The 24,945-nt window shown below is 42.7% G+C and overlaps 1 long non-coding RNA gene across 1 annotated transcript; it reads left to right on the top strand.

Annotated features, from left to right (window-relative positions):
• The first annotated feature begins 3,345 nt into the window (after positions 1-3,345).
• On the top strand, positions 3,346-24,580 carry LOC116968055. Its single transcript, XR_004410399.1, has 3 exons — positions 3,346-3,355; positions 19,466-19,471; positions 24,444-24,580. It is a non-coding gene; the product is annotated as an uncharacterized LOC116968055 (long non-coding RNA).
• Positions 24,581-24,945: the final 365 nt, after the last annotated feature.

Here is a 24,945-nt window from a genome sequence, read left to right as displayed (position 1 = left end):
TTGGGGTGTATTTTTAGGTTGTGAAGGTTTGTGCACGATCCGATCAATTGTCATCAAAATCGTTCTTTCTCCAAAATTCCTAAGCTACGAAATAAACTGTACATGACTGAGTTAAAATGTCAATTTCTGAATTCTTGTCATGCAATATTATTCACGTTTGTCTGTTTCCCCCACAGGAGGGTCAATTACATCCGATAAGAACGAAGGCTACGGTAAATTTATTGTAGCTTAATATATTCTTTACTTAATCCACAAAACACTGATGGACAGGTGACAGCCAATTTTGGAATAACGCTGAAGGCTAAAGGACCAGAGTTAATATTTCATGTCGACGACCTGCCAGTGCAGACCCCGTCAGCGAATGGAGCAGAATTCCCTCACGGTTTGCTTTTCACGGAGGGAAATGATAGTGAATGAAGCAGGAATCCCAAGGATCAACACGACGGATGTTCTTGAGTTGAGTTCAGTGCAGTTGAGTTCAATTTAGATGAGTTTAATGCATTTGAGATGAGTTGAGTTTAGTCCAATTGAGTTGAATATAATGGCGTTGAGTTAATGCAGTTGAGTTGAGTAGGTTAGTGGAGTTGAGTTGTGTTGGGTTTCGTGCAGGTGTGTTGGGTTTCATGCAGTTGTCGTTAGTTATGTTGAGTGTAGTGAAGGTGAGTTACGTTTAGCTTTGTGCAGTTGAGTTCAGTGCAATTGTGTTGTGATGAGTGCAATTGAGGAGTTCAGTTACTGCGTTTGAGTGGAATGCTGTTGAGTGGAACGTAGTTGAGTGCAGTTGTGATGACTTTATAGCTGGAGTTCACTGCAGTTGAGATTAGTGCTGTTGAGTTGATGTTAATGCTGGTGATGTTAATGTTGAGCTAATGTTAATGCTCTTGAGTTGATGTTAATGCTGTTGAGGTTATATTTGTGCTGTTGAGCTGTGTTTAGTGCAGTTCGGCTGAGTTCAAAGCAGTTGAGTTTGATGCAGTCGAGTGCATTTGAGTTGAGTTTAGAGCAGTTTAATCGAGTTAAATGATGTTGAGTCGAGTTTAATGCGGCAGAGTTGTCTGCAGTTGTGTTGAGTTTAATGCTGTTGCGGAGTTGAGTTCAGTGCATTTGAATTTGGTGCAGTTGTGTGTAGTTTATTTCAGTGAACGTGTTGAGTTTAGCGAAGGTGATTGTAGTGGAGCTGGGTTGTGTTTAGTGCAGCTGGTTGAAGTTCGTCCAATTGAGTTCAGTTGAGTATGGTGCACTTGGATTGAGCGGAGTTGAGTGTAGTTTTGTTGAAGTTAGCGCAGTTGAGGAGTTGAATTGAGAGCTGTTAAGCTGAGTTGAGCTTAGTGCAGCTGAGTTCAGTTGTGTTTTGTGCGGTAGAGATGAATATAGTGCAGTGGGGTGTAGTGCAGTTCAGTTGAATTGAGTATAATGCAGTTAATTTTAGTGAAGTTGAGTTGCAAGTAGTTGAGTTGAATACAGCTATGTTGCGGTAAATGCAGTTGGGTTCAGTAGTGTTAAATATCGTGCAGATAAGTTGAGTGTAGTTGAGGAATTATGTGTTGTGTTGAGGTTAATGCAGTTGAGGAGTTGAGTTGAGTGCAGATACGTTGAGTTGAGTTCAGTTGAATTAAGTGCAGTTTAGTTGCGTTTAGTGTAGTTGGGTTGAGTTGAATGCAGATAAGTTGTGTTGCGTGGAGTTGAGTTTCGTGCAGTTGATTTGTGTTGAGTTTAGTGCAGTTGGGTTTATTCCATTTGAGTTAAGTTTAGTGCTGTTGATGTAGTTCAGTTGATTATAATGGAGATGAGTTGAGTTTAGTTTAGTTAAGTTCTGTGGAGCGGAGTTGAGTGCAGTGCGGTTGAGTTGAGTGCGGTTGACGTGGGTGCGGTTGACGTGGGTGCGGTTGATATGAGAATTGAGTTCAGCACAGTTGTGTTGAGGTAAATGCAGTTGAGTTGAGATGGTTTTAGTGGAGTGGAGTGGGTTTTAGTGGAGTGGAGTGGGTACTGTTGAGTTTAATGTAGTTCAGTTGAATATAATGCATTTGACTTTAGTTTATTATAGTGAAGCGGAGTTGAGTGCAGTAGTGTTGATGTCAGTGCAGCTTCTCTGAGTTGAGTTTAGTGCAGTTGGTTCAGTGCAGTTGAGTTGAGTTAGGTTAAGTGTGGTTTTGTGGATGTTCGTGCAGTTGAGGAGATGAGTTTAGTGCTGCTGCGTTGCGTATGGTGCATCTGAGTTGAGTTAAGTGCAGGTGAGTTGATTTGTGTTTACTGCAGTTGAGTTGTGGTGAATAGTGTTGAGTTGCATTGAGATGAGTGCAGTTGAGTTGATTTTAATTTAGTTTAGTGAATTTCGGTTTAGATTGGTTTGGATAATTTTTCTAACATGTAGATTGTACCCATCACTGGGATAATACTGGTCAACATCTTCTGCGCTCTTTCTAAAACCACATATGCTTCTTGGTTTGGGGTGAACATAACTGAACAAAATACATCCTAACCTAATTGTTATAAGTTTGCAGCCTGGCTTCCCTGTCTTCGGGGTGTATTTTTAAGTTGTAAAGGTTTGGGCCCGATCCGATAACTTGTCATCGCATACTTTTTTCTTCACAAGTATTGGTAGACTCCAAGATTCCGTAGCTACAAAATAAACTGTATACGACTGAGTTCATGCTTATTTCTGAATTCGTCATCAAATATTACTCACGCCAGTCTGTTTCTCCCACAGGAGGGTCAAGTGGATCCGATAAGAGTGGAGGCTACGGTAAATATATTGTAATTTAATGTATTCTTCACTTAATCCACAAAACAATGATGGACAGGTGACAGTCAATGTTGGAATACCACAGAAGGCTAAAGGACAATGTTGCATGTCGACGACCTGCCCGTGGTGACCCCGTCAGTGAGAGGAGCAGAATTCTCTCACAGCTGGCTTTACAAGGAGGGAAAAGGTAGTGAATGAAGCAGGAATCCCAGAGATCTACACTGCCGATGTTGTGATAAGTTGAGTTTATGGCGGTTGCGTTGACTTTAGTTGAGTTTAGTGCAGTTAAGTTGAGATTAGTCCAATTGAGTTGAGTTGAATTTAATGTTGTTATGTTCATGCAGTTGAGTTGGGTTTAGAGCAATTGAGTTGAATGCAATTAGTTTGAGGTTAGTGCAGTTGACTTGAGTTTAGTGTAGTAGAGTTGAGTTTAGTGCAGTTCAGTTACGTTGAGATTAGTGCAGTTGAGTTTATTACAGTTGAGATAGTTGCTATTTAGTTGATTTGTATTTTGCAGTAGAGTTGGGTGTACTGCAGTTGTGTTGCGATGGTTTATGTGCAGTTGACGGGTTTAGTGCAGTTGATTTTAGTATGGTGCACTTGTGTCAAGTTCAAAGCGGTTGAGTGGAGTTTAATGCAGTTGTGTTGATGTTAGTGCAGTTTCTCTGAGTTGAGTTTAGTGCAGTTGCTTTAGTGCAGTTGAGTTGGGTTAAATGAGTTGTGTTGATGTTCGTGCAGTTGAGGAGATGAATTTAGTGCAGCTGCGTTACGTATGGTGCACCTGAGTTGAGTTCACTGCAGGTGAGTTTATTTCTGTTTACCGCAGTTGAGTTGATGTGAATTGTGTTGAGTTGAGATTAATGCAGTTGAGTTGATATTAATTTAGTTTACTGAATTTCAGTTTAGAATGGTTTAGTTAAGTTTACTAACCTGTAGCTCGTACCCACCAGTCTGGGAATAATTCTGGTCAATCTCTTCTGCACTCTTTCGAAAACCACCATATGCTTCTTAGATTAGGTTGAACATAACTGAACATAATCCACCCAAACCAAATTGCTGTAAGGTTGTATCCGCCTTGCCTGACTTTGGGGTGTATTTTTAGGTTGTGAAGGTTTGTGCACGATCCGATCAATTGTCATCAAAATCGTTCTTTCTCCACAGGTACTGATAGACTCCAAAATTCCTAAGCTACGAAATAAACTGTACACGACTGAGTTAAAATGTCAATTTCTGAATTCTTGTCATCCAATATTATTCACGCTTGTCTGTTTCCCCGACAGGAGGGTCAAGTGCATCCGATAAGAATGAAGGCTACGGTAAATTTATTGTAGATTAATATAATATATTCTTTACTTAATCCACAAAACACTGATGGACAGGTGACAGCCAATTTTGGAATAACGCTGAAGGCTAAAGGACCAGAATTAATATTTCATGTCGACGACCTGCCAGTGCGGACCCCGTCAGCGAATGGAGCAGAATTCCCTCACGGTTTGCTTTTCACGGAGGGAAATGGTAGTGAATGAAGCAGGAATCCCAAGGATCAACACGACGGATGTTGTTGAGTTGAGTTCAGTGCAGTTGAGTTGAATATAATGGCATTGAGTTAATGCAGTTGAGTTGAGTAGGTTAGTGGGGTTGAGTTGTGTTGGGATTCGTGCAGGTGTGTTGGGTTTCATGCAGTTGTCGTTAGTTATGTTGAGTGTAGTGAAGGTGAGTTACGTTTAGCTTTGTGCAGTTGAGTTCAGTGCAATTGTGTTGTGAAGAGTGCAATTGAGGAGTTCAGTTACTGCGTTTGAGTGGAATGCTGTTGAGTGGAACGTAGTTGAGTGCAGTTGTGATGACTTTATTGCTGGAGTTCACTGCAATTAAGTTTAGTGCTGTTGAGTTGATGTTAATGCTGGTGATGTTAATGTTGTTGAGCTAATGTCAATGCTCTTGAGTTGATGTTAATGCTGTTGAGGTTATGTTTGTGCTGTTGAGCTGAGTTTAGTGCAGTTCGGCTGAGTTCAAAGCAGTTGAGTTTGATGCAGTCGAGTGCATTTGAGTTGAGTTTAGAGCAGTTTAATCGAGTTAAATGATGTTGAGTCGAGTTTAATGCGGCAGAGTTGTCTGCAGTTGTGTTGAGTTTAATGCTGTTGTGGAGTTGAGTTCAGTGCATTTGAATTTGGTGCAGTTGTGTGTAGTTTATTTCAGTGAACGTGTTGAGTTTAGTGAAGGGGATTGTAGTGGAGCTGGGTTGTGTTTAGTGCAGCTGGTTGAAGTTCGTCCAATTGAGTTCAGTTGAGTATGGTGCACTTGGATTGAGCGGAGTTGAGTGTAGTTTTGTTGAATTTAGCGCAGTTGAGGAGTTGAATTGAGGGCTGTTAAGCTGTGTTGAGCTTAGTGCAGCTGAGTTGAGTTGTGTTTTGTGCGGTAGAGATGAATATAGTGCAGTGGGGTGTAGTGCAGTTCAGTTGAATTGAGTATAATGCAGTTAATTTTAGTGAAGTTGAGTTGCAAGTAGTTGAGTTGAATACAGCTATGTTGCGGTAAATGCAGTTAGGTTCAGTGGTGTTAAATATCGTGCAGATATGTTGAGTGTAGTTGAGGAATTATGTGTTGTGATGAGGTTAATGCAGTTGAGGAGTTGAGTTGAGTGCAGATACGTTGAGTTGAGTTCAGTTGAATTAAGTGCAGTTGAGTTGCGTTTAGTGCAGTTGGGTTGAGTTGAATGCAGATAAGTTGTGTTCCGGTAAATGCAGTTGAGTTGAGTGGAGTTGAGTTTCATGCGGTTGATTTGTGTTGAGTTTAGTGCAGTTGGGTTTATTCCATTTGAGTTAAGTTTAGTGCTGTTGATGTAGTTCAGTTGATTATAATGGAGATGAGTTGAGTTTAGTTTAGTTCTGTGGAGCGGAGTTGAGTGCAGTGCGGTTGAGTTCAGTGCGGTTGACGTGGGTGCGGTTGACGTGGGTGCGGTTGATATGAGAATTGAGTTCAGCACAGTTGTGTTGAGGTAAATGCAGTTGAGTTGAGATGCTTTTAGTGGAGTGGAGTGGGTACTGTTGAGTTTAATGTAGTTCAGTTGAATATAATGCATTTAACTTTAGTTTAGTATAGTGAAGCGGAGTTGAGTGCAGTTGTGTTGATGTCAGTGCAGCTTCTCTGAGTTGAGTTTAGTGCAGTTGGTTCAGTGCAGTTGAGTTGGGTTAAGTGTGGTTTTGTGGATGTTCGTGCAGTTGAGGAGATGAGTTTAGTGCTGCTGCGTTGCGTATGGTGCATCTGAGTTGAGTTAAGTTCAGGTGAGTTGATTTGTGTTTACTGCAGTTGAGTTGTGGTGAATAGTGTTGAGTTGCATTGAGATGAGTGCAGTTGAGTTGATTTTAATTTAGTTTAGTGAATTTCGGTTTAGATTGGTTTAGATAATTTTTCTAACATGTAGATCGTACCCATCACTGGGATAATACTGGTCAACATCTTCTGTGCTCCTTCTACAACCACCTTATGCTTCTTGGTTTGGGGTGAACATAACTGAACATAATACATCCTAACCTAATTGCTATAAGTTTGCAGCCTGCCTTCCCTGACTTCGGAGTGTATTTTTAAGTTGTGAAGGTTTGGGCCCGATCCGATAACTTGTCATCGCATACTTTTTTCTCCACAAGTATTGATAGACTCCAAGATTCCGTAGCTACAAAATAAACTGTATACGACTGAGTTCATACTTATTTCTGAATTCGTCATCAAATATTACTCACGCCAGTCTGTTTCTCCCACAGGAGGGTCAAGTGGATACGATAACAGCGGAGGCTACGGTAAATATACTGTAATTTAATATTTTCTTCACTTAATCCACAAAACAGTGATGGACAGGTGACAGTCAATGTTGGAATACCGCAGAAGGCTAAAGGACAATGTTCCATGTCGACGACCTGCCAGTGGTGACCCCGTCAGTGAGAGGAGCAGAATTCCCTCACAGTTGGCTTTACAAGGAGGGAAAAGGTAGTGAAGGAAGCAGGAATCCCAGAGACCTACACTGCCGATGTTGTGATAAGTTGGGGTTATGACGGTTGGGTGTACTGCAGTTGAGGTGCGATGGTTTATGTGCAGTTGGCGGGTTTAGAGCAGTTGATTTTAGTATGGTGCACTTGTGTCAAGTTCAAAGCGGTTGAGTGGAGTTTAATGCAGTTGTGTTGATGTTAGTGCAGTTTCTCTGAGTTGAGTTTAGTGCAGTTGCTTTAGTGCAGTTGAGTTGGGTTAAATGTATTGTGTTGATGTTCGTGCAGTTGAGGAGATGAATTTAGTGCAGCTGCATTACGTATGGTGCACCTGAGTTGAGTTCACTGCAGGTGAGTTTATTTCTGTTTACCGCAGTTGAGTTGATGTGAATTGTGTTGAGTTGAGATTAGTGCAGTTGAGTTGATATTAATTTAGTTTACTGAATTTCAGTTTAGAATGGTTTAGTTAAGTTTACTAAACTGTAGCTCGTACCCACCACTCTGGGAATAATTCTGGTCAATCTCTTCTGCACTCTTTCGAAAACCACCATATGCTTCTTAGATTAGGTTGAACATAACTGAACATAATACACCCACACCAAATTGCTGTAAGGTTGTATCCCGCCTTGCCTGACTTTGGGGTGTATTTTTAAGTTGTGAAGGTTTGTGCACGATCCGTTCCATTAATTGTCATCAAAACGTTCTTTCTCCACAGGTACTGATAGACTCCAAAATTCCCAAGCTACGAAATAAACTGTACACGACTGAGATAAAATGTCAATTTCTGAATTCATGTCCTGCAATATTATTCACGCTAGTCTGTTTCTCCCACAGGAGGGTCAAGTGGATCCGATAAGAACGAAGGCTACGGTAAATTTATTGATGTTTAATATTCTTTACTTCATCCACAAAACACTGATGGACAGGTGACAGCCGATGTTGGAATAACGTTGAAGGCTAAAGGACCAGAGTTAATATTTCATGTGGATGACCTGCCAGTGCGGTCCCCATCAGCGAATGGAGCAGAATTCACTCACGGTTTGCTTTTCACGGAGAGGAAAGGGTAGTGAATGAAGGAGGAATCCCAGGGATCAACACGACGGATGTTGTTGAGTTGAGTTCAGTGCAGTTGAGTTGAATTTAGATGAGTTTAATGCATTTGAGATGAGTTGAGTTTAGTCCAATTGAGTTGAATATAATGGAGTTGAGTTAGTGCAGATGAGTTGTGTTGAATTTCGTGCAGTTGTGTTGGGTTTCGTGCAATTAAGTTGAGTTCAGTGCATTTGAATTTGGTGCAGTTGTGTGTAGTTTATTTCAGTGGACTTGAGTTGAGCTTAGTGAAGGTGATTGTAGTGGAGCTGGGTTGTGTTTAGTGCAGTTGGTTGAAGTTTGTGCAATTGAGTTCAGTTGAGTATGGTGCTCTTGGATTGAGCGGAGTTGAGTGTAGTTGTGTTGAGGTTAGCGCAGTTGAGGAGTTGAGTTTAGTGCAGCTGAGTTGAGTTGTGTTTCATGCGGTTGAGTATAGTTTAGTTGAGTTCAGTGAAGTTGAGTTGAATGTAGTTGAGTGGTGTACAGTTGTGTTGATGTGAATGTATTTGTGTTCAGTGGTGTTAAATTTAGTGCAGTTGAGTTGAGTGTAGTTGAGGAATTGAGTGTTGTGATGAGGTTAATGCAGTTGAGGAGGTCAGTTTAGTGCAGATGCGTTGAGTTTAGTGCAGTTTTATTAAGTGCAGTTGAGTTGAGTTTACTGCAGCTGGGTTGAGTTGAATTCAGGTAAGTTGTGTTCAGGTATTGCAGTTGAGTGGAGTTGAGTTTCGTGCAGTTGATTTGTGTTGAGTTTAGTGCAGTTGGGTTTATTCTATTTGAGTTTAGTGTTGTTAAGTTTAATGTAGTCCAGATAAATATAATGCAGTTGAGTTTAGCTTAGTTATCGGAGTGAAGTTGAGTGCAGTTGTGGAGTTGAGTTCAGTGTGATTAAGTTGAATACAGTTGAGTTTAGTGTAGTTGAGTTGGGTACAGTTGTGCTGTGGTAAATGCAGTTGAATTTAGTGGTCTTAAATTTCGTGCAGTTAAGTTGAGTGCAGTTGAGGAATTGAGTTTAGTTGTGATGAGGTTAATGCAGATGAGTTGGGTTTAGTGCAGTTGGGTTGAGTTGAATGCAGATAAGTTGAATTTAGTTGTGTTGAGGTGAGTTGAGTTTATTCTATTTGAGTTGATTTGAGATAAGTGTTGAGTTTAATGTTATTCAATCGGATACAAGTTGTTGAATACATGTGAGTTTAGTTTAGTTATTGGAGCGGAGTTGAGTCCAGTTGTGTTGAGTTTAATGCAGTTGTGGAGTTGAGTAGTGTTGTTGAGTTAAGTGTAGTTGAGGTGAGTACAGTTGAGTTTAGTGTAGTTGAGTTCAGTTGAGTTTCGTGCAGTTTTGTGTGGTTGTGTTTAGTGCAGTTGGGTTTATTCCATTTGAGTTTAGTGCTGTTGAGTTTAATGTAGTTCAGTTAAATATAATGCATTTGAGTTTAGTTTAGCTTAGTTATTGGAACAGAGTTGAGTGCAGATGTGGAGTTGAGTTTAGTGCAGATGTGCGGAGGTGAATTGAGCTCAGTTGAGTTTATTGCAGTTGAGTTGAATTCATTGGAGTTGAGATGATTGAAGTTGAGTTGGGTTTAGAGCAGTTGATTTTAGTATGGTGCACTTGAGTTAAGTTCAATGCCGTTGAGTGCAGTTGAGTGCAATTGTGTTGAGATTAGTGCAGTTGAGTTGTGTTAAGTGTAGTTTTGTTGATGTTAGTGCAGTTGAGGAGTTGAGTTTAGTGCAGCTGCGTTGCGTTTGCTGCAGCAGCATTGTGTTTGGTGCAGCTTAGTTGAGTTAAGTGCAGGTGAATTGAATTGTGTTTTAGGTGAGGAGAATCGTGTCGAGTTGAGATTAGTGCAGAGTTGTTGATATTAATTGAGTTTAGCGCATTTCAGTTTAGAATGGTTTAGTTAGGTTTTCTAACCTGTAGCTCGTACGCACTACTCTAAGAATAATTCTGGTCAACGTCTTAGAAACATAGAAACATAGAAAATTAGTGCAGGATGAGGTCATTCGGCCCTTCGAGCCAGCACCGCTATTCATTGTGATCATGGCTGATCATCCCCTATCAATAACCCGTGCCTGCCTTCTCCCCATATCCCTTGATTCCACTCGCTCTTAGAGCTCTATCTAACTCTCTCTTAAATCCATCCAGCGACTTGGCCTCCACTGCTCTCTGTGACAGGGAATTCCATAAATTCACAACTCCCTGGGTGAAAAGGTTTTTTCCCACCTCAGTCTTAAATGACCTCCCCTTTATTCTAAGACTGTGGCCCCTGGTTCTGGACTCGCCCAACATTGGGACCATTTTTCCTGCCTCTAGCTTGTCCAGTCCTTTTATAATTTTATATGTTTCTATAAGACCCCCCCCCCCCCCCCTCATTCTTCTAAACTCCAGTGAATACAAGCCTAGTCTTCAATCTTTCCTCGAATGATCCCAGGGATCAATCTCGTGAACCTACGCTGCACTGCCTCAATCACAAGGATGTCCTTCCTCAAATTAGGAGACCAACACTGTACACAATACTCCAGATGTGGTCTCACCAGAGCCCTATACAAATGCAGAAGAACCTCATTACGCCTATATTAAAATCTTCTGCACTCTTTCTAAAATAACCATACCCTTCTTGGATTAGGGTGAACATAACTGAACACAATACAACCTAATCTAATTGCTGCAAAGTTGCATCCTGCAGTCCCTGACTTCGGGGTGTATTTTTAGGTTGTGAAGAATGGGCTCGATCCGATAACTCGTCAACAAATACTTTCTCTCTTCACAGGTACTGGTAGACTCCAATATTTCTTGGGTACAAAATAATATGTATGTTGAGTTCATTGCAGTTGAGTTGATTTGAGTATAGTTCAATTTAGTTGAGTTGAATTGAATGCAGTTCAGTTTATGCTGTCGAGTTGAGTGGTTTAGTGCTTTTGAGTTGATTTTACAGCAGTTGAGATGAGTTGAATACATTTGGGTTGAGGTTAGTGGAGCCTAGTTGAGTTCAGTGCAGTTGAGTTTAGTGTAGTTGAAATGAATTAAGTTTAGAGCAGTTGAATTGAGTGCAGTTGAGTTGAGTTCAATTGGGTTGAATGCAGGTAAGTTGAATTGAGTTATGTTCAGTTGTGTTGAGGTAAATGCACTTGAGATGAATGCTGTTGATTTGTGTCGAGTTGAGTTTAGTGCAGTTGGGTTTATTGCATTTGAGTTGAATTGAGTGTAGTGCTATTGTGTTTAATGTGGTTCAGTTGAATATAACGCAGTTGAGTTTAGTTTAGTGGAGCCGAGTTTAGTGCTGTGTTTTGTGGAGATGTGATTAGAGTAGTAGAGATGAGTGTATTTGAGTCAGGTTTAGTGCAGTTGATTTGATATTAGTGCAGTTGATTTGAGATTAGTGCAGTTGAGTTTAATGTTGTCGAGTTAGGTACAATTTACTTGACTTGATTATTGCAGTTGAGTTAAGTGTGCTGCAGTTGACTTGCGATGATTTAAGTGCAGTTAAGTTGGGTTTAGTGCAGTTGATTTCCATATTGTGCACTTCAGTCAATGCAATTCAGCGCAGTTGTATTGATAGTGCAGTTTCTCTGAGTTTAGTGCAGTTGAGTTGGGTTAAGTGCAGGTGAGTTGATTTGTGTTCACTGCAGTTGACTTGAGGTGAATTGAGTTGTTGAATTGAGATTAGTGCAGTTGAGTTGATTTTAATTTGATTTAAGTAATTTCAGTTTAGATTGGTTTAGATAAGTTCACTAACCAGCTGCTCGTACCCACAACTCTGGGAATAATTCTGGTCAACGTCTTCTGCACTCTTCCTAAGATCGCCACATCCTTCTTGGTTTAGGGTGAACATAACTGAACACAATACACCCTAACCTAATTGCTGTAAGGTTGCATCCTGCTGTCCCTGATTTCACGGTGTATTTTTAGGTTTTGAAGGTTTGGGCCCGATCCGATAATTTGTCATTAAATTTTTTCTTTCTCCACAGGCACTGGTAGACCCCAAGAGTCCTTTGCTACAAATTAATCTGTATACGACTGAGTTGAAATGTTCATTTCTGAATTCATGTCATTAAATATTATTCACACCATTTTGTTTCTCCTACAGGAGGGTCAAGTGGATACGATGAGAGCGGAGGCTCAGGTACATTTATTGTCCTTTAATATATTCTTCACTTAATCCACAAAGCCCTGATGGTCAGGTGATAGTCAATGTTGGAATAACGCAGAAGACTAAAGGACCACGGTTAATGTTCCATGTCGACGACCTGCCAGTGCAGACCCCGTCAGTGAGAGGAGCAGAATTCCCCCAGGGTTGTCTTTTCAAGTAGGGAAAGGGTAGTGAACGAAGCAGGAATCCCAGGGATCAACACGGCTGATGTTGTTGAGTTGAGTTGAGTTCAGTGCAGTAGAGCTGAATTTAGCTGAGTTTAGTGCAGTTGAGTTTTTGTCCAATTGGGTTGAGTTGTGTTTGGGTTCATGCAGGTGAGTTGAGTTTAGTGCAGTTTCGTTGAGTTGAATGCAATTGTGTTGAGGTTAGTGCAGTTGAATTCAGTTCAGTGCAGTTGAGTTGGGTAAAGTGAGTTGAGTTCATACAGTTGAGTTGAATTCAATTGGCTTGAGATTAGTGCAGTTTAGTTCAGTGCAGTTAAAATGAGTTGAGTTTAGTGCAATTGAGCTGAGTGTATTTAAGTTGGATTTAGTGCAGTTGAGTTGATTTAAGTTTCGTGCCGTTGAGTTGATTTTAGCGTTGTTGTTAGTTGAGTTGAGACTAGTGATGGTGAGTTAAGTTGGGCTTTGTGCAGTTTAGTTGAGTTCAGAGTAACTGGGTTGCTCTGAGTGCAGTTGTGCAGTTATTGAATGCAGTTATTAAAAATAACTGTGCATAGTTTTCTGAAGGTGGAATCTCATGTAGATGGGGTGGTAAAGAAAGCTTTTGATGTGCTAACCTTTATAAATCAGAGCATTGAGTATAGAAGTTGGGAAGTAATGTTAAAATTGTACAAGGCATTGGTGAGACCAATTCTGGAGTATGGTGTACAATTTTGGTCGCCCAATTATAGGAAGGATGTCAACAAAATAGAGAGAGTACAGAGGAGATTTACTAGAATGTTGCCTGGGTTTCAGCAACTAAGTTACAGAGAAAGGTTGAATAAGTTAGGTCTTTATTCTTTGGAGCGCAGAAACTTAAGGGGGGAATTGATAGAGGTCTTTAAAATGATGAGAGGGATAGACAGAGTTGACGTGCATAAGCTTTTCCTATTGAGAGTAGGGAAGTTTCAAACAAGAGAACATTACTTCAGAATTAAGGGACAGAAGTTTAGGGGTAACATGAGGGGGAATTTCTTTACTCCGAGTGGTAGCTGTGTGGAATGAGCTTCCAGTGGAAGTGGAGGAGGCAGGTTCGATTTTATCATTTAAAAATAAATTGGATAGGTATTTGGACGGGAAAGGGATGGAGGGTTATGGTCTGAGCGCAGGTAGATGGGACTAGGGGAATATAAGTGTTCGGCACGGACTTGTGGGGCCGAGGGCCTGTTTCCGTGCAGTAATTGTTATATGGTTATATGGTGTTGACGTTAGTGCAGACTAGGAGTTGAGTTACTGCAGTTGAGTTACTGCAGTTGAGTTACTGCAGTTGAGTTACTGCAGTTGAGTTACTGCAGTTGGGTTACTGCAGTTAGGTTGAGTTGACTTCAGTGCAGTTGATTTTGGCGCAGTTGCGTGCAGTTGACTAGAGTGCAGTTGAGTTTTTTGTGCAGTTCAGTTGAGTTTAATGATGTTGAGTTTAGTGCAGCGCAGTTGTATGCAGTTGTGGTCAGTTTAAAGTAGTTGAGTGCTTATGTGCTGTGCATTTGAATTTGCTGACGTTGAGTGCAGTTTAGTTCAGTGGACGTGGTGAGAAGAGTTTAGTGAAAGTGAGTTAGTGCATTTGAGTTGTGTGGGGTTTAGTGCTGATGGGTGGTGTGCAATTTAGTTGAATTCTGTTGTGTTGAGGAGTTTACTTTAGTGCAGTGAAGTTGAGTTTAGTACAATGGTGTTGAGTTGCGTTTAGGCATTTGCGTTGAGTTGAGTTGTGGGCAATTGCATCGAGTTGAGTGGTGTTGTGTTGAGGTTAGTGCAGTTGAGGAGCTGAGTTTAGTGTGGTTGAGTTTAGTACAGTTGAAGTGACTTGAGTTTAGTACAGGTGAGTTGAGTTTGATGCAGTTGTGTTGAGTTTAATGCAGTTGTGTTCAATTTAGTGCGGTTGAGGTGTTTAGTGCTGTTGAGTTGAGTGCGATGAGTTGAGTTTAGTGCGGTTCAGTTGGGCTTAATGCAGTGGAGTTGTTTGCAGTTGTGTTGAGTTTTGTGCAGTTGACGTGTTGAGTTTAGTGCAGTTGAGTTGCCTTTAGTGCAGTTGAGTTGCCTTTAGTGCAGTTGAGTGGCGTTCAGTGCTGTTGAGTTGAGGTTAATAGATTTGAGTCGAGTGCGGTTGAGCAGACTTGTTTACTGCAGTTGAGTTGAGTGCACATGAGCTGAGTTGAGTGCAGTTGAGTTGAAATTAGGGCAAGTTCGCTGAGTTGTGTTTAGTGCAGTTGGGTTTAGTGCAGTTGTTTACAGTTGAGTTGGGTTATGTGTGTTGGGTTTAGTGAATTTGAGTTGAGTTTAATGCAGTTGTGTTGAGATTAGTGCAGATTTGCAGAGTTGAGTTTCGTGCAGTTTGGTTTAGTGCAGTTGATTTGTGTTGATGTTAGTGCAGTTGAGTAGATGAGCTTAGTGGGGTTGCGCTGTATTTAGTGCAGGTGAGTTGAGGTGAGTTTAGTGCAGGTGAGTTGAGGTGAGTTTAGTGCCGTTTAGTTGAGGTAAGAATGCAGTAATCTCTGCAATCTAGTGCAGAGATTATTGCATTTGAGTTGATTTTAACTTAGTTTAGTGAATTTCAGTTTAGTTTAGTTTAGTAACGTGCAACTAGTACCCACTACTCTAGGAATTCTGGTCAACCTCTAATGCATTATTTTTAAAACCACCATATTCTTTTCCTATTAGGGTGAACATAACTGAACACAATACACCATAACCAAATTGTTGTAAGGCTGCATCATGACTTCACTGACTTCGGAGTGGATTTGGGAAAGTTTTGGCCCACTCTGATAACATCATCACAACTTACTTTCTCCACAGATGCTGGTTGACTCCAAGATTAATTTGCTACAGATGTAACTGTATACGACTGAGCTAATATGATCATTTCTGAATTCATTCCATCAAATTATTTACACCAGCCTGTTTCTCCCACAGGAGGGTCAAGTGTATCATATAACACCGGCAGCTACGGTAAATTGATTGTGATTCAATATATTTTTCACCTATTCCACAAAGCACTGATGGACAGTTGACAGTCAGTATTGGAATAACGCAGAAGGTTAATGAACCAGGGTTAATGTTTCATGTCGGCGACCTGCCAGTAGAAACCCCGTCAGCGAGAGGAGCAGAATTCACTCACGGATGGGTGTTCAAGGAGGGAGGGTGTAATGAATGAAGCAGAAATCCTAGGATTAAGCACTGTCTTTTAAGGGTGAGAGGGCCCTAGAGTGGAGGTGCCTCTAAGCAGGAATTGTATCCCTTTACATCGGGGACCTTGGGTGGCGGGTACTAAACCGAGGAGTCCCATGCAATCTGTTTCTAACGCGTTTCACAGCGTCGCCAGCAACCTGCCACTTTTGCCGGCTGGATGAGTCTGTGCTCCACGTATATATGGAGTGTGTGGTTTTACAGCCTCTGTACCAATATCTAAAGGGGCTGCTCCTTGCCTTCTGGCTGCAATTCACACCCACCATTCTCATCTTTGGATACCCTGAGCGTAGGGGACTGGGTAGGGGTGAACATGTCCTGGTTGGTTTGCTCCTAAGCCTGGCCAAGCAGGTCATCGCGAGTCACGGCGCCAGGCGGAAGAGAGCTCCACCCGAGCCGACTGCCTGACCCTTGTCCGAAGTTACATCCGCGCCCGGTGGTACCAGGGAGGGACAACCCAGGCACGCGCTCTCTGGGGGTGTTCGCCGACCGCTGGATGCCGCGGGGATAGGAATGCACCTTTAAGGATGCGGAAATAGTTATTTAAAAATATTTCCTTTATTTGTATTACGGTGGCGGGTTTGTTTGTATTGTTTTGTTTGTTCATATCATTGTAAATAGTTGATTTAATTTATTTTTGATTAACATAAAAGGAGCACTGCACTTCACTGGGCTGAGTTGTGTTGAGCACAGTTGAGTTGAGTTAAGTCTGGTTTGATTTACAATGGTTTAGTTCAGTATGCTTAGTTTAGTGCAGTGCAGTACAGTTTTGTGCAGTTGAGTTTTGTGCAGTTGAGTTTACTTTAATTGAGCATAGTTTAGTTTGTTGCATGTAAGTTTCGATGATTTTAGTGCAGTTCCGCTTAGATAGGTTCAGTTTGGTTGAGCTTAGTTTGGTTTGGTAATCTGTAGCTTGTACTCAAGAATCTAGGAATCATTCTGGCAAACAAGCACTGTCCCGAACATCCACATCCTTGTATTACGGTGACCATACTGAACACAATACACAATAACCAAATTGCTGTGAGATTGCATCATGACTTCCCTGACAACGGGATGTATATTTGCGTTGTGAGGGTATGGGGACCATCTGAGATCACGCGGTCTAGACTTTTAGCCCCGTCAAACGATGCGAGTTTACTCAGGAGCTCTCCCGAGTTTTAAAAAAAATCAAATTCGTGGTACTTCATTTTTTTTACTCTTGGACATTTTTCACAGTGTTGAAAAAACTTCCCGAGTACCTGCCACTTTACGAGCCGCTACGTGATACCCACGAGCTCCGACGTACCAGCTACGTACATTCTACATACTTACCATGAGTTTGATTTTTTTTTTAAACTCGAGAGAACTCTTGGGTAAACTCGCATCTTGGGACAGGGGCTTTATTCGCTCTCCACAGATGCGTTGACCTGCTCGGCGTTTGATCTTCTCTGTTTGTTTATTCGATAAACTAACCAGATCCTGCCATTTTCGTTGTTCAAAGTTGAGTCCTATAGTACAAAGCTGGTTAAAACAATAGCAAATGGCCGTATCAGGTCAGGGCCTCATTGAGGAACTCATGAGTGGTCATTCTCGAAGATTCCATAGCTAATAAATAAACTTTATCCGACTGAGTTAACATTTTCATTTCTGAATTAATTCAGGCAAACATTATTTACGCCTGTTTGTTTCTCCCATAGGATACTAATCAACGTCTGGACATGATAACTATGCTGACTACGGTAAATTTATTCTGCTTCAATATATTCTTCACTGGTTTTCCCAAGGACAGATGACAGTCAAGTTTGGAAGAACGCAGAAAGCCCGAGGTCCAGGGTTAATGTTTCCTGTCGACGACCTGCCAGTAGAAACCCCGTCAGTTAGAGGAGCATAATTCCCTAACCATTGGCCGTTCAATGAGGGAATGGGTAGTGAATGAACATAATAATAATAATAATAATAATAATATATTTTATTGTCATTGCACATAAGCGTAACGAGATTTGGTATGCAGCTTCCATCAGATGTCATAACTTAAATAACTAATACAATTTAGATTTAGATACCCCGAGAACATGGTTTGTAAAAAGAACATTACAACAGTAAAATAGTCAAAACTGTTCAAACAGACTAAAGTGCAGATGTGTCTGTGCGACGTGACCATCCGAGGGAGACAGTCCATGGGGGTTGGGGGGCACTCAGCAGTGCCGGTTCAGAGCCGCTATAGCTCTGGGAATGAAGCTGTTCCTGAGTCTGGAGGTTCGGGCGTAGAAGGCCTTGTAACGTCTGCCGGAGGGAAGTAGTTCGAACAGTCCATTTCAAGGGTGTGAGGAGTCTTTATGGATGCTGACGGCCTTCCTGAGGCACGTGTGTGGTAGATGCCCTCCAAGGCTGGTAGCGGTGTCCTAGTAACCTTCTGCGCTCTGTGGACGACGCGCTGAAGAGCTCTCCTCTCCACCTCCATGCAGCTGAGATACCACACAGATATGCCATACGTTAATATGCTCTCTGTGGTGCAGCGGTAGAACGTTGTCAGCAGCTGTTGGGCAGACCAGTCTTTTTTTAATGTTCTCAGGAAGAACAATCGTTGCTGTGCCTTCTTGACCAGCGCAGCGGTGTTGGTGGACCATGTGAGGTCCTCTGAAATGTGAGTGCCCAGAAACTTAAAGCTGGACACTCTCTCCACACTCTACACACTTAGATTCAACACTGCGTATATTGAATTGAGTTTGGTCGACTTTTATTTTAGTTTATTGCTGTTCAGATTAGTGCAGCTGAGTTGAGTGCAGGCCATTCCTTATCTCCAGAGATGCTGCCTGTCTCGCTGAGTTACTGCAGCATTTTGTGTCAATAATTCTATGTTATCTCAGTTTCGCATCGATTCCCTTCACAATAGGGCAAATTGTATAAGCAAATTAATCTACAAAACGGCACGTCTTTGGAGTGTGTCGGGAATCCGGAACACCCGGAGAAAATCCACGCAGGTCATGGGGAGTTCATACAAACTCCGTACAGAATAATCTGTTCACACCTCGGTGCACGGTTCCGCAGCGGGAGTTTTGCTGTCTTTCAACGCCAGAGACCCCGGTTCGATCTTGACCACGGATGCTGTGTGCACGGAGTTTGTGCGGTTATCCCCGTGACCCACATGGGTTTCCCCCGGATTCCTCCCACATCCCAACAACCTACGGATTTGAATGCTAATTGGCTTTGTAGAATTGTAAGTTGTCCCCAGTACATTGTCCCCAGGCTGAATTATCCCAGCGGGACAGGCAGCATCTCTGGAGAGAAAGAATGGGTGACATTTCGAATTTGAGACTCTTCTTCAGACTAGCTGTCCCCAGTGTGTGTAGGATGGTGTTAGTCTGTAGCGTGATCGCTAGTTGGATCTTACTCCGTGGGCTGAAGAGCCTGTTTTAGGAGTACAATTAGGCCATTCAGCCCATCAAGTTTATTCCGTCATTCAATCATGGCTGATCTATCTTTCCCTCTCAACCACATTCTCCTGCCTTCTCCCCATAACTACAGCCACCTCTATCTATCTCAGCCTTAAAATATATCCATTGACTTGGACCCCACACCCTTCGATGGCAATGTATTGCACATATTCACCACCCTTAGACTAAATACATTCCTCCTCATCGCCTTCCTCGAGGAACCACGTCGACTCTCCCACTAGTGGAAACATCCTCTCCACATTCACTCCATCCAGTTGTTTCACTATTCGGTAAGTTGCAATGAGGTCCCCTCTCATCTTAATTCAAGCGAGTACCAACCACCTTGAAATGCTCATCATATGTCAACCCGAACATCCCTGGGATCATTCTCGCAAACCTCATCTCTAGCGCCAGCACATCCTTCCTCAGATATGGGCCCCCAAATTGCTCACAACTTTCAAAATGCAGTCTTAGCAGTGCCTCATTGATCCTCCGCATTACATCCATATTTTTGTCTACTAGTCTTCTTGTCTCAAAATAATTGCTAGCAGTGCGTTTGCCTTTATTTGTATCATTACCAAATTGAATTAAATTGCATTGAATTGAATTTAAATGAAATGAAATGATTTGAAACAAAATGAAATATACAGCTTGGAAAAAGACCGTCCCTCCCACCGAGTTATGTCGACCATCGATCACCCATTCACACTAGTTCTACGTTATCCCACGTTCCCATCCAGGATTTGAGTATAGGAGCAGGGAGGTTGTACAGGATCTTGGTGAGACCACACCTGGAGTATTGCGTACAGTTTTGGTCTCCTAATCTGAGAAAAGACATTCTTGCCATAGAGGGAGTAATGAGAAGGTTCACCAGACTGATTCCTGGGATGTCAGGACTTTCATATGAAGAAAGACTGGATAGACTCGGCTTGTACTCGCTAGAATTTAGAAGATTGAGGGGGGATCTTATAGAAACTTACAAAATTCTTAAGGGGTTGGACAGGCTAGATGCAGGAAGATTGTTCCCGATGTTGGGGAAGTCCAGAACAAGGGGTCACAATTTAAGGATAAGGGGGAAATCTTTTAGGACCGAGATGAGAAAAACATTTTTCACACAGAGGGTGGTGAATCTCTGGAATTCACCACAGAAGGTAGTTGAGGCCAGTTCATTGGCTATATTTAAGAGGGAGTTAGATGTGGCCCTTGCAGCTAAAGGGATCAGGGGGTATGGAGAGAAGGCAGGTACAGGATACTGAGTTGGATGATCAGCCATGATCATATTGAATAGCGGTGCAGGCTCGAAGGGCCGAATTGCCTACTCCTGCAGCTATTTTCTATGTTTCTATGTTTCTACTCTCTGCACGCTTGTGGCAATATACAAATGCTCGTTAACTTAAAACTGCATATCTTTGGTGTTATTCATGCTATTCGGCAGTGGAATCTTTTGTCTTTTATGGAGCTCGTTGAAATCAACAGCGTGTGAATCAGATTGTTCCAACGTAGAACATAGAAACATAGAAAATAGGTGCAGGAGGAGGCCATTCGGCCCTTTGAGCCAGCATCGCCATTCATTGTGATCATGGCTGATCGTCCCCCATCAATAACCCGTGCCTGCCTTCTCCCCATATCCCTTGACTCCACTAGCCCCTGGAGCTCTATCTAACTCTCTCTTAAATCCATCCAGTGATTTGGTCTCCACTACCCTCTGTGGCAGGGAATTCCATAAATTCACAACTCTCTGGGTGAAAAAGTTATTTCTCACCTCAGCCTTAAATGACCTCCCCTTTATTCTAAGACTGTGTGGCCCCTGGTTCTGGACTCGCCCAACATTGCGAACATTTTTCCTGCATCTAGCTTGTCCAGTCCTTTTATAATTTTATATGTTTCTATAAGATCACCCCTCATCCTTCGAAACTCCAGTGAATACAAGCCTAGTCTTTTCAATCTTTCCTCATATGACAGTCCCGCCATCCCAGGGATCAATCTCGTGAACCTACTCTGCACTGCCTCAATCACAAGGATGTCCTTCCTCAAATTAGGAGACCAAAACTGTACACAATACACCAGATGTGGTCTCACCCGAGCCCTATACATCTGAGCGTCTGTTGTTGTGAGGCACTGTTCCATGTTTTACGCTGTATAGGGCAGTCTGACAGTGCCGAACATGATGCCAGGTTAAACTAATCAGCACTGAATGCACATCCATATCGCTCAATTCCATAGATCTCTATGTGCCTATCTAAAAGACTGAAAAACCACTGTCGGATTTGCCCCCACCACCACACCGGGCAGCGGGTGCTAGGCACACACCACCCTCTGTGTAAAAAAACGTACCCCGCACAACTATTGTAAACTTTCCCCTCTCTCACGGCCAGTCTATACTCTGCGTGGATTTCCCCCCCCCAGAACTTCCAGTTTCCTTCCACACTCCAAAGGCATACAAATGTGGCTAATTTGCTGGGTAAAATTGTGAATTGTCCCGAGTGTGTGTAAGATAGTGTTTTTTCGCGGAGATCATTAGTCGGCCGGGACTCGATGGGCCGAAGTGTCTGTTTCCGTCCTGTATCTCTATACTATACTAAACTAAAGTAAAATAAAGTAAACAAAACTAGACTATATGCATTTCCCCTCTGAACATAACAGTCGAGACTCTACCATATATATGCCTCTTAAAGCCCTGTCCCACGGTGCGGGTTCATTCCAAGAGCTCTCCCGAGTTTAAAAAAAATCAAACTCGTGGTAAGCACGGAGAATTAACGTAGCGGGTACGTCGGAACTCGGGGACGTCTCTTAGCGCTAACGACAAGTACTCGGGAAGACTCGCTAACAGCAGGTAAGCATGGGAAGACTCGTGAAGATTTTTCAACATGTTGAAAAATGTCCACGAGAGCCCCGAGTACCGACGAGTGGCCATTACTGTAAATCTCAGAGTTCGAATTGAGGCAAACTCGGGAGAACTCTTGGAATGAACTCGTACCGTGGGACATCGATCAACTGACGTTTAAATGTAAAAACTTTGTTTTGCAGGCGAACTGTGCTCTCGGACTGAACGCTCTACAAACGACGTTGCTGCCGTCGCTTAGCATCGACTTCATGATCCCATTTATTGTTAATTCTCTCTGTCATTTGAAAAGACTGCTTTAAACACAATCATCCTCGCAAAAATAAAATCTCATATCAATAAAATTTGGGTGCCTGGTTTATTTCAAAGGGAATGGATGCTGGTAAAACAGCATGTCGGGGTGTTAAGGGTTATGGGGAGAAGGTAAGAGAATGGGGTTGGGACAGTGTGATGCATCGGCTATGAATGAATGGTGGTGTAGACTTGATGGGATCATTCTGTTCCTATCACTTCTGATCACAGCGTGTTTTTTGCATGCATTTCACAGGTGCCCCCCCCCCCACCAATATCCCTTCCATTGACTCCATTCATACATCACGCTGCCTCGGCAAAGCCAGCAGCATAATCAGGGACCCTGGTCTCTCCCTCTTTTCCCTCTCCCATCAGGCAAAAGGTGTAGTAGTGTAAAAACACACACCTCCAGATTCAGGGGCAGCTTATTCCCAGCTGTTGTCAGGCTTCATTGGTGCCATCTACTTCATTGGTGCCCTGAGATATCTTTGATTGGACTTGACTGGCTTTATGTTGCACTAAACATTATTCCTTTATCATGTGCTGTAAATTATTATGCCCTAAAAATGGCTCGATTACAATCATGTAATGTCTTCCTGCTGACTGGATCAATCAATCAATCAATCAATCAACCTTTATTGTCATCTTGCAAAGCAACAATTGTACAGTGCAAAATGAGAAGACGTTTCCCAGGGAATACCGGAGCATCGCACATAAATCTTAAACATTTCACACATAATAACAGTAAAAACAATCCAGTCCCTGATGAAACAGTATAAATAGTTAAAAGCAGGTCAAACAGCAACATTAAAATACAGTAAAAACAGTCATTAAAATGTCCAGGGCAACTGATTTGAGTGGCCAGTGCCAGAGTTATTAAATTGTCAGTGCAAAGCAGCAGAATCAGGTGGAGTGACTGTTTAGCAGCCTCACAGCCTGTGGCAGGAAGCTGTTTAGCAGTCAGGTAGTCCGGGCTTTGATGCTACGGTATCTCTTGCCTGATGGCAGGAGATCCAGGTGTGTGTGGAGGGGGTGCAGTTTGTCCTTAGCTATTCTCAGAGCTTTTTTCAGAAAGCGGCTCTGGAACAGTTCTTGTACCGAGGGTAGGGAGACGCCAATGATCCTTTCTGCTCCTCTCACTACCCTCTGCAGAGCCTTCCTGTCTGAGCAGTTACAGTTGGAGTACCACGTGTTTATGCAGTACGTGAGTACAGGCTCCACTGTGCCCCTGTAAAAAGTCCTGAGGATGTTGGTGGGGAGTGAGGCCTGTTTGAGTTTCCTCAAGTAGTGCAATCGCTGAGGGGCCCGTTTGACAATCCCAGTGTTGTTCCTGGACCAGGTGAGACTGTCTGTAATTTGGACTCCGAGGAACTGCACGTAACAACAGTTTTTCACTGTACATCAGTATACGTGACAATAAATTTTACTTCAGAGTCACGTGAGTGATTCCGTGAAGAAGGCCGTCAGCCCGCATGCGCGTCATTACGTCTGGCGCATTGCGCAATGGCTGACTTTAAGTTTAAACCTACAGGTCAGTTTAAAACTTAATTTCTAGGGTTTGTGTTTTGTGTTGCAGGAAGCTCCTTGCAGAGCTTGCCTGCTGGATTTGGGGCAAAGTCGGATGGGCCGCGGGGAAACCGGTTATGGACCGTGAGGAATCCCAGTCCGGACCGCGGAAGAACGCAGGTAGCCGGCGGCCGTCGGGTTCGTTTCCTTAGTCGCTGACAAGGAGGTCAGCGACACCCAGGAGGGGACTACGAGTGGTGGTTTCCCCAAGAAAGGGGGTAGACCAAGGAAAGTTGATCTCGCTACCCCAGTCGCTGACAAGGAGGTCAGCGACACTCCCGAAGGGAATCCCGGTCATGACCTCGGGAACTCCACACCTGGAGTATTGCGTACAGTTTTGGTATCCTAATCTGAGGAAAGACATTCTTGCCATAGTGGGAGTACAGAGACGATTCACCAGACTGCTTGCTGGGATGGCAGGACTTTCGTATGAAGAAAGACTGGATAGACTCGGCTTGTACCTTGCTAGAATTTAGAAGATTGAGGGGGGATCTTATAGAAACTTACAAAATTCTTAAGGGGTTGGACAGGCTAGATGCAGGAAGATTGTTCCCGATGTTGGGGAAGTCCAAAACAAGGGGTCACAGTTTAAGGATAAGGGGGATATCTTTTAGGACCGAGATGAGAAGAACATTTTTCACACAGAGAGTGGTGAATCTGTGGAATTTGCTGCCATAGAAGGTAGTTGATGCCAGTTCATTGGCTATATTTAAGAGGGAGTTAGATGTGGCCCTTGTGGCTAAGGGGATCAGAAGATATGCAGAGAAGGCAGGTATGGGATACTGAGTTGGATGATCAGCCATGATCATATTGAATGGCGGTGCAGGCTCGAAGGGCCGAATGGCCTACTCCTGCACCTATTTTCTATGTTTCTATGTTTCTATGTACCAAGGTACAGTTTAAAGCTTTGTTCAGCATGCTATCCAAGCAGATCAGATCCAGTCAAATTTAAGGACAATAGGTGGAGAGAAGGAGAATATACTGTGTGCAGAATATAGTTCGTATGTTCATACGTTATAGGAGCGGAATTAGGCCATTCGATCCATCCAGTCTACTCTGCCATTCAATCGTAGCTGATCTGCCTTTTTCTCTCAACCCCTTACGCTTGGCTTCTCCCCCATAACCCCTGATACCTGTACTAATCAATTAATCAACTAATCAAGCACTTCTTAGCATTGAAACATATTCGTTCCAGAGACAAAGTCCAATGTCTGCAATGGGGTAGAGGTGAATTGAAGAGAACGCCAGGCTAATGGATGGACTAAAGATAAAATCCAATGTCCTCACTGAGCTACACGTGTATCGGACACTACCCTAGCTTATGGACGGGTCGTTCAGAAGTATGAAAACAGGCTGGAAGAAGCTGTTCCTGAGTCTAGTGGTGCGCGTGTACCATCTCTGTACCATTCTCGCAAAGGGAGCAGGGAAAGAAAGAAAGAGCGGGGTGAGTGAGTGAAGTCTTGGCAGATTCAGTATAATGTGGATAAATGTGA

Source organism: Amblyraja radiata, chromosome 43 (assembly GCF_010909765.2).
Source record: "Amblyraja radiata isolate CabotCenter1 chromosome 43, sAmbRad1.1.pri, whole genome shotgun sequence".
Taxonomy (NCBI): Eukaryota; Metazoa; Chordata; class Chondrichthyes; order Rajiformes; family Rajidae; genus Amblyraja; species Amblyraja radiata.
The sequence above is the reverse complement of the archived record's forward strand: the minus strand, read 5'-3'. Positions and strand labels throughout refer to the sequence as shown.